Below are 13,323 nucleotides of genomic sequence, written 5' to 3'. Positions count from 1 at the left end.
CTGAGTTGCAAAATGGACTTCTGGCATCATATCTATATTATTTCTGAATATTTTGTTAACTTTCACATCCTGGATACCAAGGAAAAACACAGTAAATACAACCAATTCCAGTGGTTTAATTTCAATTATATCATAATTCAGCTCAGCATAGAGGTTGTGCCAATGTTATCCAAATGGAACCACATCATTTTCAGTAACAACGTTTAGAAAGCTAACAAATTTGATAAATCTCTCATTTTCTCCTAGGATTTGTCAGCAAGTCCCAAAACTTCGAGAAAATGGTGCTTAGTGACTTGGTGTTGGGCACTTTCTTCCTTATTCAGATGGGAGTTGGGATTCTTGGAAATTTCTTCCTCCTCTGCCTATATAGCTTCACTTTACTCACTGGCCACAGACTGAGACCTATAGAGTGTCTTTTTGCCAACTTAGCCTTGGCCAACTTAGAAGTACTTCTCTCAAAGGGAATTCTTCAGACAATTGTCTGTTTGGGCTTCAAAAATTTCTTGGATCTTATTGGATGTAAACTTGTCACTTATCTTTACAATGTGGCACGAAGTGTTTCCCTCAGCATTACCTGCCTCATGAGTGGTTTTCAGGTCATCACCATCAGTCCCAGTAACTCCAGGTGGGCAGAATTCAAATTTCAAGCCCCCAAATGTATTGTCCCTTCTAGCTTATTCTGCTGGTGCTTCTATCTGCTGATAAATTTCACTTTGCTTGGGACTATGCATAACTCAAGATATCTAACTAATAATACAGAGATATGGAATCTAGGCTATTGTTCACTTTTAGCTCCTGCCTCTTTTAATGCTGCAGTTTTTGCAATTGTCTTTTCTATTCCTGATGGTATGTGGGTGGTTTTCATGATCTGTGCCAGTGCCTACCTAGTGATTTTCCTGCACAGACACCATCAGCAAGTCAGACATCTTCACAGTCCTCATTTCACTCCCAGAACTTTCCCTGAGAAAAGAGCCATCCAGGCTGTCCTCCTACTAATGAGCACATATGTCTCATTTTATTCCATTCATTCTATTTTATCATTTTACCTCTTTAAAATTGACAAACACCACCCTTGGCTCCTGACCATCTCAGACCTAATAGCAGCATGGTTCCCAGCCATCAGCCCTTTCGTGCTGATCTTCTCTGACTCCCAAGTCCGTAAGTACTGGTATGCTCTTTAGCACAGGAGAACTTTCTGTCTCCTTTGTGATACTTTCCCCAACTCTACCCCCTAACTCTATGACAAACAAATGTCTTTCAGAAGCAGGAAATAGAGCACAAGAGAATCTAAGGATTATAGTACCTAATGATAGACAAGACCTCTGTGATCATGTATTCAAACTCTTTTCTCTTTTAGAATAGTCTGTTCTAATCTAGACATTGTATGTTCAGCTCTTAGTGACACAGATTACACAGGTGATATAATCATTTCTTAAACTCATGTCTCATGATTTCAAATCCGCTTTTATATCCATTAGAACAATAAGGTCGAACTCTAATAGAAGTAGAGGCAAATGAGGCATCTGTAAGATTCCCTATGGATCACAGAATGACTTTGTTTTAAAATGTAATATCTGGATTTAATTGTAGTTTCTCTAATTGTGTAAAATATTTCCCAATAAACTATTTTATCCAATTCAAGTCACACCCAGGAGTGTCAAGAGTCACAATTATTACCAGGAATGCAGGACTGGTTCAATATTAGGAAAACTATTGGCATTATTGATCTTATCAACAACAGAACTAACAAAACCATATGGTTATCTCAATAGATGCAGAGAAAGCTTTTTTTTAATTATGCCTCAATTGAATTTTTTTCTAATTTTGTTTTTTTCTCCTTTATTTATTTTTAGCTTTCAATATTCATATCCACAAGATTTTGAGTTTTCTCCCCATCTCTCCTCCCACCCCAAAACACCATGCATTCTGATTACCCCTTCCTCAAATCTGCCCTCCCTTCTATCACACCCCTCCCTTCCCTTATCCCCATCTCCTCACTTTTCTTGTAGGGCAAGATAGATTTCTATACCCCATTGCCTGTATTTCTTATTTTCCAGCTGCATGCAAAAGCAATTCTCAACATTCATTCCTTGAACTTTGAGTTTCAACTTCTCTCCCTTCCTCCTTCCCCACCCCTCCCCACTGAGAAGGCAAGTAATTCAATATAGACTATATATGTGTAGTTTTGCTAAAGACTTCCATAATAATCATGTGGTGAAAGACTACTTACATTTCCCTCCATCCTATCCTGCCCCCTATTTATTCTATTCTCTCTTCAGACCTTGTTCCTCCCCTAAAGTGATTACTTCTTATTACTCCCTCCTCCCAATTGCCCTCCTTTCTATCATCTTCTCCTCCTATCCCACTTAACCCCTTCTCCCCTACTTTCCTATAGTGTAAGACAGATTTTCATACTAAATTGAATGTGCATATTATTTCCTCCTTAACTCAAATGTGATGAGAGTAAGCTTCACTTTTTCCCTCTCATCTCCCCGCTTTTCCCCTCCATTGAAAAAGCTTTTTCTTGCCTCTTTTATGAGAAACAATTTGCCCCATTCTATTTCTCCCTTTCTCCTCCCAATATACCTCTCTCACAAGTCAATTTTACTTTTTAGATATATTCCCTTCCTATTCAACTCACCCTGTTCTATGTGTATATATGTACGTATGTACATATGTACATATGTACCTATGTATGTATGATCCTTCCAAGTATCCAAATATTGAACAAAGTTTCAAGAGTTACAAATAGGATCTTTCCATGTAGGAATGCAAACAGTTCAGCTTTAGTAAGTGCCTTATGTTTTTTTCTTTCTTGTTTACCTTTTCATGCTTCTCTTGATTCTTGTGTTTGAAAGTCAAATTTTCTATTCAGCTCTGGTCTTTTCATCAAGAATGTTTGAAAAGCCTCTATTTCATTAAATAACCATTATTTCCCCTGAAATATTATACTCAGTTTTTCTGGGTGGGAGATTCTTGGTTTTAATCCTACTTCCTTTGACTTCTGAAATGTCACATTCCAAGCCCTTTCATACTTTAACGTAGAAGGTGTTAGATCTTCTGTTATTCTGATTGTATTTCCACCGTACTCAATTGTTTCTTTCTAGCTGCTTGCAATATTTTCTCCTTGACCTGGGAAATCTAGAATTTGGCTACCATATTCCTAGGAGTTTCTCTTTTCGGATCTCTTCCAGCAGGTGATTGGTGAATTCTTTCAATATTTATTTTGCCCTCTGGTTCTAGATTATCAGGGCAATTTTCCTTGATAATTTCATGAAAAATGATGTCTAGGCTCTTTTTCTGATCACAGCTTTCAAGCAGTCCCATAATTTTTAAAGTGTCTTTCATGCATCTATTTTCCAGGTCAGTTGTTTTTCCAATGAGACATTTCACTATATTTTCTATTTTTTCATTCTTTTGGTTTGTTTTGTAATTTCTTGGTTTCTTATAAAGTCATTAACTTCCATCTGCTCCATTCTAATTTTTAAGGAACTATTTTCTTCAATGAGCTTTGAACCTCCTTTTCCATTTGGCTAATTCTGTTTTTCAAAGCATTCTTCTCCTCATTGGTTTTTGGGACCTCTTTCGCCAATTGAGTCAGCCTATTTTTACTTTCTTTTATTTTTTTTATTTTAATTTGTTTATTTAAGTTTTCAATATTCATTTCCACAAAATTTAGAGTTCCAAATTTTCTCCCCATTTCTCTCCTCCCCCACCCCAAAACGCCAAGCATTCTCATTACCCCTATCACCAATCTGCACTCCCTTCTAACATCCCTCCCTTCCCTTATCCGCATCTTCTCTTTTGTCCTGTAGGGTGAGATAAATTTCTATACCCCATTACCTGTATTTCTTATTTCCTAGTTGTATGCAAGAACAGTACTCAACAGTGGTTCCTAAAACTTTGAGTTCCAACTTTTCTTCCTCCCTCCCTCCCCACCTATCTGCATAGAGAAGGCAAGCAATTCAACATAGGCCGTATCTGTGTAGTTTTGCAAATGACTTCCCTAATAGTCGTTTTGTGCAAGACTAACCATATTTCCCTCCATCCTATCCTGCCTCCCATTTCTTCTATTCTCTCTTTTGACCCTGTCCCTCTCCCCCTCTCCAAGAGTGTTGACTTCTAATTGCTCCCTCCTCCCATTGCTCTACCTTCCATCATCCTCCCCATCCCCTTCTCCTCCACTTTCCTGTATTGTAAGATAAGTTTTCATACCAATATGAGTGTACATTTTATTCCTTCCTTTATTCAAATGTGATGAGAGTAAGATTCATGTTTTTTCTCCCACCTTCCACCTTTTTCCCTCCACCGAAAAGTCTTTTACTTGTCTCTTTTATGAGAGATAATTTGCCCCATTCCATTTCTCCTTTTCTCCTCCCAATATATTTCTCTCTTACCCCTTAATTTCTTTCTCTTCCCAATTTTTCCTCCACCTCTCTTACTTGATTTTCAAAATCTTTTTTGAGCTCTTCCATAGCTTGAGACCATTGAATATTTATTTTGGATGTTTGGGATACAGAAGCCTTAACTTTTATGTCTTTCCCTGATGGTAAGCATTGTTCTTCCTCTTCTGAAAGGATGGGAAAAGATATCTGTTCACCAAGAAAGTAACCTTCTATAGTCTTTATTTTTTTTCCCTTTTTGGGGCATTTTCCCAACCAGTTACTTGACTTTTTGGGTCCTTTGTCAAGGGTAGGGTATACTCTGGGAATCTGTAAGATCTCAGTTCCTCCAAGGTGGCACAATCAAGCATGTACACTGGTCTGGGAGTAGAAAGAGATTTTTGTGCCCAGAGTCTTAGCAGTTTCCTCTCCACAGCCACCTGGCCTCCAGTTCCACCAAGCCAGCACTGGAGGCTGAAATTCAGATAAGCTTCATGGGCAGGGCTGCCATTCAGTGTGAGATAAAGATCAGTTGCCTCAGGGTCTCAACACAGGGCTAAGGTAAGAATGGTCTGCTCAGTGCCTCCAGGGTTTTCACAATCCAACAATGGATGTGGGCTGCTGTAGGGGCTTCTGTGGGAACTGCTGCTGCTTGTCCAACGTGACCTCTGTGGCTGCTGCCTAAGGCCAGAGCTATGGGAAGGCCCTTCTCCCTTCCTAGCCAGCTGAAAAAATCCTGTCACTGACCTTTGCCACGTGTGGGTTGAGGGATCTGTAAACCCTGCTACTGTGACGGGAGATTCCACCCCCAAGGGCTGTTTGTGAGCTGTGTCACACTGCCAGGGCTGGGCTGGGCTCCACTCTGTGTCTGGTGCAACATATGTTTCCTGCTGGCCTTTCAAGTGACCCTGGGATGGAAATCTCCTCCACTCTGCTGTTCTCCAATTCTGCTGCTCCAGAATTTGTTGAGAATCCCTCTCTACAGGTATTTTACGGGCTGTGTAGGGAGAGCCAATATATGTGTGTCTTTCTACTCCACCATCTTGGCTCTGCCCCCCTGAGTCAGCCTATTTTTAAAGGTGTTAGTTTCTTCATCATTTTTAGGTCTCCTTTAGCGAGCTGTTGAATTACTTTTCATAATTTTCTTGTATAGCTCTCATTTCTCTTCCCAATTTTTTCTCCACCTCTCTTACTTGATTTTCAAAATCCTTTTTGAGTTCTCCCATGGCCTGAGAAGATTGCATCTCTATTTCAGAGATTTTGGATGTGGATGCCTTGATTTTGGGGTCTTCCTCTGATGGTATTCATTGTTCTTCCTCATCCGAAAGGATGGAAGAAAATACCTGTTCACCAAGAAAAGAGTCTTCTATAGTCTAATTTTTCCCCCTTTTTGGGGCATTTCTCCAGCCAGTTACTTGACTTTTGAGTCCTTTGTCAAGAGGAGGGTATACTCTGGGGACCTGTAAGTTCTTAGTTCCTCCAAGGTGGCACAATCAAAGGAGAGGAGTTTGCTCCTCTCCTGGCCTGCACTCTGGTCTGGGAGCTACCAAAGCTTTTCTGCTCAGGATATGTAAGTAGAATTCCCTCTCCAGAGCCTCCACCAGCTCCACCCCAGCACCCTTCCTTATCCCCAGGCCTGCCACTCAGGACTAAGACCCAGGTCATGACTCAATTCTCCAGGGTCTTTAAGCTGAGGGCTCCAAATATGGACACTGCTGCTGCTGCTGCTGCTGCTGCTGCTGCTGCTGTCACTGCCACCTGGGGCCAGGGCTAGGGAAGGACCCTGCTCCCTTCTTACCCAGGTGAAAATCTTTCTTAGTTACCTTTGAAGCTGTCTTTGGCGTTTATGGGTTGAGGGATCTGGGACCTACAGCTGCTGCAGGGGATTCTACCCCCAAGGTCTGCTCCCATCCTGTTCCTGCTGATGCCGCATAGCCAAGGCTGGGTTGGGATTGGTGGACTGCTCTCTGCTCTGTGCTCCGTGTGATAGACATTTCTTGTCGACCTTCCAGGCTATGTTGGAATGAAAATCTTTTTCACTCTGTTTTGTGGTTTCTACTGCTCTAGAGTTTGTTTAGAGTCATTTTTTATAGGTATTTCATGGACTGTAGGGGAAGAGCTAGAGTAGTTACATCTTTCTACTCAGCCATCCTGGCTCCACCCCTCCAGAAAAAGCTTTTGACAAAATACAACACCCATTCCTGTTCAAAACACTGGAGAGCATAGGAATAAATGGAACCTTCCTTAAAATTAAGTAGTACCTACCTAAAACCATCAGCAAGCATTATACAAAGTATAGATATGCTAGATGCATATGCAATAAGATCAGATGTGAAACAAGAATGTAGATTTATTGTTATTCCATATGATACTACAAATGTTAGCTTTACCAATAAGAGAAGAAAAAGAAATTCAAGGAATTAGGATAGGCAAAGAAGATATTAAGTAATCACTCCTTGCAGATGATATAATGATATACTTAGAGAATCAAGTAAAAAGCTGCTTGAAATAGTAAACACATTTGGCAAAGTTGCAGGATACAAAATAAACCCACATAAATCATCTGCATATTTATATATTATTAACAAAGTCCAACAACAAGACATAAAAAGAGAAATCCCCTTTCAAGTTATTGTAGACAAGAAGAAATATTTGGGAGTCTACCTGCCAAAATAAATGTAGGGACTATGTGAACATAAACACAAAATATTTTTAGCACAAATAAAGTCAACTACAAGTAAATGGAAAAACGTTAGTTGCTCATGGGTAGGTTGAGTTAATACAATAAAAATGACAATTCTACCTAAATTAATTTATTTATTCAGTGCCATACCAATCAAACCACCAGAAAATTATTTTTCAGAGCTAGAAAAAATAATATTAAAATTCACCTGGGAGAACAAAATTTCCAGAATACCAAGGGAATTAATGAAAAGAAATGCTAGGGAAGGTGGTCTAGCCACACCAGATCTCAAATTGTAGTATAAAGCAGCAATCATTAAAACCACTTGGTATTGGCTAAGAAAGAGAGGAGTAGACCAGTGGAATAAGTAAGGTACTCAAGACGCAGTAGTCAATGAATATTACAGTCTAGTGTTTGATAAACCCAAAGATTCTAGCTTCTGGGATAAGAACTCACTGACAAAAACTGCTAGGAAAACTGGATAATAGCATGGCAGAAAGTGGGCATAGATCAATGCCAGAATAAAGTTCAAATGGGTACACAATATAGGTAAAAATGCACATAGTATAAACACGTTAGAGGAGAAAGGAAAAGTTTACTTGTCAGATTTATGAAGAATGGAGAAATTTATGACCAAACAAGAGATAGAGAACACTACAAAATGCAAAATGAATAATTCTGATTACATCAAATTAAAAAGTTTTTGTGCAAATAAAGCCATTGCAACAAAGACTAGGAGGGAAACAGAAAACTGGGAAAGAATTTTTACAACTATTGTCTATGATGAAATCCTCATTTCTAAAACATATGGAGAACTGAGTCAAATTTACAAGAATGCAAGTCATTTGCCAGTTGATAAATGGTTAAAAGATATGAACAGGCAGTTTTCAAGGGAAGAAAGCAAAGCTATCTATAGTCACATGAAAAAGTGATCTAAATCACTATTGATTTGGGAGATGCAAATCAAAACAATTCTGACATACCACATCACACCTATAAGAGTGGCTAACATGACAAAACAGGAAGATGATAAATGTTAGAGAAGCTGTGTGAGAGTTGGAACACTAATTCGCTACTGGTGGAGCTGTCAACTTCACAAGCTGTGAACTTGTGGAGAGCAATTTGGAATTATGCCCAAAGGCCTATAAATATATGCATATCCTTTGACTCAGCAATACTACTTCTAGGACTTTTTCCTAAAGAGATCATAAGGAGGGGGAAAGATCTCACATGTACAAAAATATTTGTAGTTCTTTTTGTGGTGACCAGGAACTGGAAACTGAGGCCATGACCATCAATTGGGGAATGGCTAGGCAAGTTGTGGTATATGAATGTACTGTTGTGCTATAAGAAGTGATGAATATATGTACTTCAGAAAAACCTAGAAAGACTTATATAAACTGATGGTGAGTGAAATGAGCAGAACCAGGAAACCATTATACACAGTGACAACCACAGTGTGTGAAGACTGTTTCTGATAGGTTTAGCTCTTCACAGCTATGCAAGGACCTAAAACATTCCCAAAGGATATTTGATGCAAAATGCCATCCACATCCAGAGAAAGAACTATGGAATCAGAATGCAGAATGAAACAGATTATTTTCCCTTGTGTTGTGTTTTGTTTTGGTTTGGTTTTCTCGTGATTTTTCCTATTTGTTTTAATTCTTCTCTGTAACATAACTAATTTGAAAATGTGTTTAATAAAAATTCATGTTTAGAACTCATATAAGATCGCATGCCATCTTAGGGAAGGACAGGGAAGGGGGAATTTAAAACACATGGAAGTTATTGTGAAAAGTGAAAACATAAATTAAAAAGGAAAAAATAAATCTAAGGTATCATCTCCACCACAGAAAGGAAAGAAGAAAATCAAAATGTGTTAATTACACAAACATTGCTCAGGTATGGAAAGCAGTTTTATTTCCATACATTGAAAAAGAAATCCTTAGCGATAAAGATATGTTAAATGATGATAATTGGTACAGAAGATAGTGCTAAGGTTTTTTTGTTATGCAATTGGGGTTAAGTGACTTTCCCATAACTAGTGTGTATCAAGTGTATCTGAGGCCAAATTTTAACTCAGATACTGACTCTTGGACTGGTGTTCTATCCACGATGGTGCTACCTAACTTCCCTTAAAGTTTTGTTCAAAATTTTCAAGGTAGAACCAAAATGTCTGAGTAAAGGCAGGGACTCATGTAAGCTCTCCCTCAACATCTCTGAATACCTTTAAATAATAACTCTAAACAAATTCAAGAGTGGTAGATCCCACCGAAAAAGTGGAGTGAAACAATTTTCCAGACCAAGACAACTTAGAAGGTTGCTATAGTGTGAGCAAAATCTGTAGTGCCGTACAGACTGCATCAGAGCAGACAGGGACCCAGCAAACCAGGAATGGGCCTCAGGTAATTGAATCAGTGGCAGCAGTAATTGTTTCCAGACTTTACAACCCACAAATGCCAAAAATGAATTAGAAGGTCAGCAGGAAAAGTCTGTCACACCTGGGTGTGAGTGGAGTGCCAGCACAACCCTGGCAGCATCAAACCGGGAGCAAGCCTTGGGAGCTACTGAATCAGCAGCTGCTAAGGACCACCCCCAGCTTTGAAAACCCAAGTGCTGGTGCTTCTTTCTCAGGTAACTATGTATGTATGATCAGACAGTTATCTGTCTTTTGATCTGTGGTGTATGTATTGCTTACTGTCAGGCAATTGGAAGTCCTGTCTGTTGATTTTTATTTCCTCCGTATTTTCTCTGAAATTCAGGGTGTTGACTTTTTCTGCTGAACTAAGTGAAGGTTCATGTGTTTGATTAAAGTGATTGTTGACCCCTCAAAAGTTGCCTTTCCTTTTAGAAAAGCGGATCAAAGAACCAGTGATAACAGCACCTCCTGTGTGTGTCAAGGTGCTTGCTTTTACACCTGGTTTTTTGGCTTCTAACTTGGAGAGAAAAGTGATGTTGTTTCACACTCTCTTCAGATACTTCAAAGGAGAAAGTGGCTGTGAGGAAACCATATGGAAGATGAAAATATATAGAAGAGCTGACACCTTGTTCTCTCCTCCCTTTGGGAAACATCTAAGACTCCTTCTCTCTATTGGATGAGCTGAGTTATCTTGCTCCCCATGGGACAGATCATTCACTCTTCATAATTTGATATATAGTTTCTTGTATAGTTTCTCTGATTTCTGTTTTCTTCTTGATTTGGATAAAGGGATTTATTTGCTGTTGAGTAATCCTATTCACTGTGGAACTGGTATCTGGAATCTGGTGGAGTCTAGTCTCAAATATATAACTTTGGAAAATCCTTTCCTGTTAAGGGAGAATGAGAAGAACAATTCGAACATAAAAATTTCTTCCAATCATCTTTAAGAGGCTAGAAAGATGTAATTCTAGTCCAGTACTCCTTCTCTCTGAGTAGAACAGAGTAGGTAAACTCTGGCCTCACCTCCTGCTTTCCTTTAGCAAAAGGTGAAAGTCTCCTTAAAGAAGGGTGAAAGAAGATGATTCTAGAGAAGGCCTGCACAACCTGTGGCTTGAGGGCCACTTGCTGCATGCCAAAGGATTTCAGGTTGCCTGTGAAAAATGTGGAGGATTTTTGTGGGCTGCCCAAAATTCTTTGGCATGGGGCAAGCAGTCTATGGGCCACAGGTTGTGTAAGCCTTCTCTAGAGATGTATAGTCTTGTTTCCCTGCAAGACAAATTTTTATTAATGTAGGTGTAGAGAAGCCACATGGCAATACAACTCAACACACTACACACACACACACCCACACACACACACACAGACACACACCATCCTACATAAAGACAAAACAGCCCCCAGCTTCATATTCTTTTGACTGAGTTATACTATCTTCCAGAAATAAAAACCTGATGAGGGATTGAAAAAAATTGGGCGCTTATAGAGTTATGTGTTATTGTTGCAGCTAGAAACTCAAAAATGTAAGAGTACAGGGGGTGTCTGCCTCCAAAAAAAATTGACTGCTCAAACCTTCTTACAGTCAAAGTAGTGAATTGTGATGATAATAGAAGCCAGTAAGATTCTTAGTGAATCTGTACAACTTAATGGGGGTAAAACTGATACATATATATTAGGCATTGAGAAAACATGGATGGGATTAAGGAGTGGCAGAAAGCCTGGGGTGGATCAGGTGTAGACAGTGAAAGGAGTTCAGTGTTCTGGGCTGGGTCACAGTGGAAGGACAGTTAAAAAGATTATTGAGTAATGAGGTGGGCCAGAAGCCTCAGACAAAATACCAGTATGAGAGAGTTCATAGCAAAGACATGGTCTTATGTTATGTGGCAAAGTTCAGGAGCTTTTAGGGGTCCAGGTCTGAAAGATATGGTATTTTCCTTTTAGGGATTCAGGTCCCATTGCATCATCCTTACCTTCCCTCCTTCCACTAACGTCCATTTCTTGATGTTGATCATTTTAAGAGAGGGGAAGGAGTCAGACACCAGGAATAAAATGGAAAAGACACAATGGCACAAAATAAGGCAACACTGCCATACTTAGGACTATTAGCGTTATGAAAGAATTCATATTCAGAGACTGCTTAGGAGGCTGGTAACTTGCATGAAAAAGACTGCAGATGCAAGGTCTGGGATCTATTCAGGAAAATTCCAAAGCCCAACCCAGTGGAAGTGCCCATAATGTGTTAGTTCTTCCTCTGCCTGTGACAACCTCTTTAACAGCTGCACCTCTGGGTCTCTTGAAGTCCAGGAAAGTTTTTCTCCTCTTTGTGTTTAGTTGATGACTTAGGCATAGTCATTCTTCACTAGTAATTGCAGATGGGGAATTCTGAATTGGTGGGAATCTTTGAAGACAGTTTCATGTGGGACTAAAGTTCATTGTTTTTAACATATCCCTTTTTCCCTTGGTAGACTAGTGTCACTGGTCCTGCTCATGACATGATAATCAAAGCTATGGTGGCAAATCTGCTCAGACAACCCAGTCCTTATAACTGGATTTTCCTTTGCCATTACACATGTAAAAAGGGGCACATTGTATTTGGTACAGCACTTTACCCCATTCTAGAAGCAGAGCGCAATCAGGTGAGTATATCTTCTTATATGACAGTTCTATATTTTGAAAATTAGAAGAAAATAATCTCTTCCAGGAGACAATAAGAGACTTAGTGTTTTTCAAGCACTATCTGACTAGAGATAGAAAAGGGACCTTGAAAATGCTGTGAAATAAGCCCTGGAATTTTTTCTTGGTATATTAGTGCATTCCCATCTTTATTGAGATTCTCTCTCTTACTCCATAACCAGGTGTTGTTCCTGACTAGAGAGCTCCCTCGAAATTGATTCAGTATATATTGTCAGAGGTATTTTACCTAACCCCATTCTCTTCATATCATTCCCTGGATCATTTTGGCTTTTAAAATCTCTGTTCCTGTCTTTTCTGCACTTTGACTCTTACGTCAATCTTTTTCTTTTCTGACAAACTGCAACTTTTGTTTTCTCCTCCTTGCCATTCCCTGCTAGTCACTTACCTTCCTTTCCTCCCCCCCTTTTCTATTCTCTCCCCATTTAGGGTATCTATCTCTGATCTGAACTGGTCTGATTGCCTCTCTCTCTCATATTCCTTCTTCTAGGAACCTCTGAGACCTTTATCTCTCGTTGATTCTCTCCTTTTCTCAGTTGCTGTTTTGGTCTTTAACTTTGCTCACTGACCTTTTAGGTAATCAATCACTTTCTTCTCTTTGCTCTTTGCATATCTGAGATCATTTGTTCCTGATCTTTTCCCTTCCCCTTTTTTTTTTTTGACATCCATCCCTTTCCATACTCTGTCACCTTCTGAGATGGCCTTTCATACCTCTTACTTCTTTGTTCAAATGTAAGGTCTCCTTACTTGTCAGCCTTTTCTAACCACTCTTAGAGCTAGGTTGGTCTAAGGAGAATATAGAAAGGAAAGGAGCTCAAAGACAGGGTACTGATTTAATTTTCTCATAGACCTAGTCTTAGCCTTCCTATTCTTAAGTGATTGTCTTATCCTGTGTCATAAATCTGTAAAGCTTGGGCTACACAGAGGGAATGAGGATGTTGTGGTCAGGGAATCATAATGTTGAGGTTTGGGGTGCTTGGGACCCCAAAATACCAACATCCCAGGTCCTGCCCAAATTTGACCCAAGCCTTCTTTCAGCCAAAGTAAAACAGTTTATTAAAGATTTGACATATTCAGTTGATTCTTAAGAAGCCTCACCATTTGTGATGCATGTATTAACAAGTGGGCCAAATAGAATCTGAGTTAGATTG

General features: G+C 39.4%; 1 pseudogene; it reads left to right on the top strand.

The window, feature by feature from the left end:
- The first annotated feature begins 278 nt into the window (after window positions 1-278).
- On the top strand, window positions 279-1,235 carry LOC140507395 (vomeronasal type-1 receptor 1-like; annotated as a pseudogene).
- Window positions 1,236-13,323: the final 12,088 nt, after the last annotated feature.

Source organism: Notamacropus eugenii, chromosome 5, assembly GCF_028372415.1.
Source record: "Notamacropus eugenii isolate mMacEug1 chromosome 5, mMacEug1.pri_v2, whole genome shotgun sequence".
NCBI lineage: Eukaryota > Metazoa > Chordata > Mammalia > Diprotodontia > Macropodidae > Notamacropus > Notamacropus eugenii.
The sequence above is the reverse complement of the archived record's forward strand: the minus strand, read 5'-3'. Positions and strand labels throughout refer to the sequence as shown.